The 4966-nt window shown below is 44.3% G+C and overlaps 1 long non-coding RNA gene across 1 annotated transcript; it reads left to right on the top strand.

The window, feature by feature from the left end:
- Window positions 1–497: 497 nt before the first annotated feature.
- On the top strand, window positions 498–3797 carry LOC310703048. Its single transcript, XR_014523921.1, has 3 exons — window positions 498–733; window positions 2445–2570; window positions 3602–3797. It is a non-coding gene; the product is annotated as an uncharacterized lncRNA (long non-coding RNA).
- The last annotated feature ends 1169 nt before the right edge of the window (window positions 3798–4966 follow it).

Here is a 4966-nt window from a genome sequence, read left to right as displayed (position 1 = left end):
AGATAATCTCACCTGTGCTGCTGCTAATGCATGTTTCCCCAATCTTGTATGTTTCTCTTTTTCTTTTGTACTTAAAAGCAGACTTTTACATTTCCAGCTTGATTTTGCACTTGTTGCAGCTGCTATTGACGCACCCAGTGCCAGTCTTCCACCTCCCTCTTATTCTCAGAGTCCAGAACCATCGCAATAAATATTGTTTCATAGATTATGGCAAGGATGTGCCAGCTGCCTGGTGGGGAGATGAATAGGCAAGCATATGGGGAGCGAGAGGGTTATTAGCAACAGTGCAAATGCAAAGATGGCAACACTGAACAAAAGGCCTACAGAATGGGGGCAACATCAAAGAGAACTGTGTTGCAAAGTGTGAAGTAATCTTAAATGCCATATTCATCTTTATTTCACATCCTTATCTAGAGAGCTACTTCAAAGACAATGAAACCTGTCCCATTAGAGCAGCCATCTTGGCATCCCACCTGCATATATAGGCATGAACTCTGTGAAGGCATCACCATTGCCTGTTCATCCTTGTGACTCTTTTCGGCGGCACACAACAAGTCTTAGAAAACCATGAAGTTCATCTGTCTTTTCTTTGCTGTGGTCTTCCTTGGCATTGTCCAGTCTGATGAAGCTGATCTGGACCAAGCAGAGAAGCAAGAGGCAGAGGCTTTGGAAGATCTGAGTGGTCCTCAGGATGAAAACCCAGCTGGTTACGATGAAGCTTTGGAGGATGAAGGTGATTGTAACGTACATGGTGGGCGGGACTGCATTTCATTGGGATGAGTTCACTCATTGAACTCAGTTAGAAATACTGCTCCTTGGCTGGATCATGAGCCAATGATAGTATTTTCAATGGTGATTAGTAGTCTGTACATGCTCTTAGGCATGGTCCTCTTGGACATTACACTGAAACTCTCTAATATGTTCTGGAAGGAATGCTGAGTTGGACCCAAGTAGCTACCTCCTTTTCTGCAGCACTGGAAATTTCTAGCAGGGCCTGCTAAGATGTGAGGTGGCTAGGTTTTCCCCTGCATGTGGTCATCAAAGATGTACTGCTTTCAAACATGGCTGAAGCCACTGATGAGTGGTCTTCCATGATATCTGATTTTCAAGGCTATATTTAGTGGTACAGCATCTCACAGATAATTGTCTGAAATAGGATATCACCTAGTGCATTCTTCCCTGAGTGGTTTTGTTTCTTTAGAGTTTGAACTGTGTAAGGAGGATGCACAACGGATCAGACACATCTGTGCTTGTTACAGTGGAGTGGGGTGGTCTTAGGTCTGAGGGAAGAGAGGTTGTTGGCCTATGTTGAATCTCACAGAGCTAAGCCCGCACTCAGAGAGCCATGTGCAACCAGAAACTTGCTCTGCGCCCTCTGCTGTTGATGTGACAGACAGCAAGAAGTCCAAGAAGGAGCTTAAGGTTTACAATAAGCAGCCGAAATAATGAAACATGCCATGTAAGTTCTGGTTCTGGTTGAGAGGGTGGTGGCATGGTGGCTTCTCAGTACAATGAGGAAACAAGGAGCAGGCTGGTTTGCTCCTGAGCCCAACCTAGCTCAGCAGAGAGATCTCCTGATCTGCATCTGCGTCTAATGCTTGGTAACTGCTGAGCACAGGCCTGGCAGTGCACATTCTGCAACACTCCTAAATGCCAGACAGACGGCTGGGAAGCCTTGTGCAGGAGAATTTTATCTGATGCCATTATGGGCCCTGGAGTTGGGTCTTCCATGCACACAGAAAACTCCCTGCTGCAAAAGAGCCAGGAAGTGCAGTGTGACTTTTTGTTGTGGGTTTAAATGCATGACTCCTACCTTACTTTTGACATGCCTTCCCCTCCACATGCAGGTGATGCAGACAGGCAGCATGGTGCAGTGGTCAGAGTGTTGGGTTCAAATCTTCATTCAGCCATGCATTTCTCTGGGTGACCTCGGGCCAGTCACTATTTTCTTTTCACTGTAGCCAACCTCAGAGGTTTGTTTTAAGGATAAAAGAGGGGGAACCATTTATGCTACCTTGAGCTCTTTGGATGAAAATGGGGACAGAAATCCTATAGTGAATAAAGGGGGGAGGGTAAAGGGGCCTTTCCCCTGCTAGCTTCTGTCTTCCTCCAGCTTCCATCCATCCATCCATCCATCCAACCAACCAACCAACCAACCAGGCAACTGCTGGCCATGGAGAAATGAAAGCAGCGAAATCAGAAAGGCAAAAATGATGGATGAGTAGCTGGCTACTCAACGCAGACTTGTTATTACAGATTCTGTTTGTTTCATGCTGACTAGCAATAAGAAAGGCTTCCATTCATCAAATTTTCCCATTCATCTCCAAAACGAATGTTCACCACCAGTGTAATGCATAAAGATAACATCATTTCTGCTTTGTGTAAATGCTTCTAGACTTCTATGTAACAGGTTCCATGTAACAGGACTGTTTTTCTCTGAGCAGGAAACATGAAACGGAGGAATGGTACCAATCTATGTGAGAGTGCCGGTGGTAAATGCTTTTTCGCCTTCTGCCCTCGTGGATCTATGCGCATTGGAAAATGCGGCCGATTCCGTCGCTGCTGTAAAGGTGAAGTCTGCATTCCTCATTAAGACATCTCACGTTTATTAGTAAATGTTTATTACAGCAAAAGGGGGATGCACAGGTCACCTGCCTGCACATAGAATCATAGAAATGTAGAGTTAGAAGGGATGCCAAGATTCATCTAGTCCAACCCCCTGCAATGCAGGAATCTCAGCTAAAGTATTTCATTCAGAAATTAAATGAATGACACCTGGATACTTTGGGTATGGCTGCCCAGTGGTGGACGGTGCCCATTGGGACTGGTAGGGAGGAAAGCAGAGAGACCTACAGCTGCTGGCACCAAAGCCAATGGCAGGCAGCCCCAGCTAATTCTCATTTGGTCCCCATCTTCCTCCTCTCTTGGTTCTACTAGAGCAAAATCAAGTAGCAGCAGGAGGAGGAAGCAGACAGTCAGGGCCAACATCTGGACTGACTGCAAGGAAGGAGGTAGGGCAGGTGGCATGAAGGCTGATTGAAGTCCAACTGAGGCTTGTGAGGAATGCCACAGGTGGCCCGGTAAACCAGCCTTCTCTTGTGCTGCCTGAAATAGACTCTGGCTTTTGACACCTGAGATGTACCTTCTCTTTATTTATGGTCATAAATTGTTTTAAAATGGTTTCAACCCTGAGGGTTTATCAAACAGAGAAATTTGGGCTTTCTCCCAGTTGACACTTGCTCTGATTGCACCAAAGAGCAGGTTTTCCCTGCGAATGGTGAAGGGCAAGGGGAAAACCATGTGAACCCGTGGCTAGAAAGTGTGGGTCAAGCAGAGTGTGGGTCTTCCTAGGTATGGGACAAGTGCAAGTGTGGATGAGCTCTGAGTGTTAGTTGCTATAACTCACCATTGGACCATCGGGTGAAGGGCAGCTATTTAATTACAGGATGATCTCTGATGTCATTCAGTGTAGACCCATTGATTTCAATGGTCTTGCTATGAGCATGACTGCTGGAACTGATCCAGCACATATATGCAACACTATATACTCTCAAGATGTGTGGCCATTAATAAAATTACCTCTTCCTTCCCTTTTCTTTAGCAAACTGAAGTAACTGAGAGGGATTTCAAAGCTGGACCATTGTTTGTTCATCCACGGAAGAAATTTAATTTCAAGTAATCATCTCTATTAATTTGGGCTCCAAGGAATCTGATATGGCACGAGTCTATCCTTGCTAAGTCAAGAATCTCTTCCTTCCTTTCAGCTGTTACTACTACTAATAAACAATCAACAGAAACATTTTTGGCACATGTGCTTTCTTATTCCTTCATAAAAAAAATAACTCATTACCCTAAGAGATCTAGTTATGCATGCTTGTGGCCAGACTAAAAGCCAACTAACCAATCAAAACACCACCCCAAAACAAGAAATCCCAACAGTATGGTGTTGGCAAAATATCAGAATCTCTAGACCAGTTCCTGGCTCCCCACAAAATTAGTGCTCAGCTCCCTGAAACAGGCGACTCAAAAAGCCTGTTTTGCATATGGAGGGAGGGTTAGGAGTAAAAACAGGGCAATTCAAAGTTCTTTGGAAAGAAGCTGTCTATTTAAGCCTGGCTGTATCCCCTTGGGAGATTAGAATCATAGAATTTAGAGGAAGAAGCGAACCTGGGGTCATTTAGTCCAACCTATCAAATACTATCTGGTACTTCTTACCGGGGGGAGCCCAGGGCATAGCAAAGATGCCCCCATTAATTTGGGAGAGGAATAGCTAAAGAAATAGAAACTGCTCTCCTTTCATTTCAAAAAACGAATACAAGCTTTACACTGAGCAGCTTAGTTTCTGCTGGTTGTTTTTGTATTCAGGGAGGGAAATGCTTCAGTTTTACATTTCAAGGCAAATCTCCCTCTCTAATACACTCTGTGAAGTTACAAACAGTTCTGGAATGCTTTTTAAAAAAATTTCAAACAAAGAAGGGGATTTAAAAAAAATCCTTCACAGCTCTGGTTTAAGAAAAGAAAAATCACACGGCATTAAAGCAATCTCACTTCTGGAAAAGCTCTTGGACTAGAGGAGCACAGAGGCTCAGACAAACACAGAGATACAGTGCACAGGGAAGTAGAGAGTGCGTAAAAATAGAGCAATGGAATGACATAAGACTTTGTGGGTCCCTGAGTTCAACTGGAAACACTTTATTAACATTGCAATTGACTGAATTGGCCCAATTCTTCAGCCCCAGCACAGAACAATTACACACCCTTTGTAAATTACCGTAATTCCAGAGATTAAATTTATCCACTTGGTGGCAGCAAGGAGGACCAAATAAGGAGAGCTAGCCTCTCATTTGCTTTTCACTTTTTCCTCTCATAGTGCAGACTACAACCAGTATTGCCACAGCTGTATCGGGTCCATTTATACTGGCCACATCTGGCACAAACGATGCAGGTTAAGGTGGTGGTGGGACAA

The sequence above is a fragment of the Podarcis liolepis genome, assembly GCF_965112155.1.
Source record: "Podarcis liolepis genome assembly, chromosome: 3".
In the NCBI taxonomy this organism is placed as follows: domain Eukaryota; kingdom Metazoa; phylum Chordata; class Lepidosauria; order Squamata; family Lacertidae; genus Podarcis; species Podarcis liolepis.
This window is presented reverse-complemented; position numbering and strand designations above follow the sequence as displayed.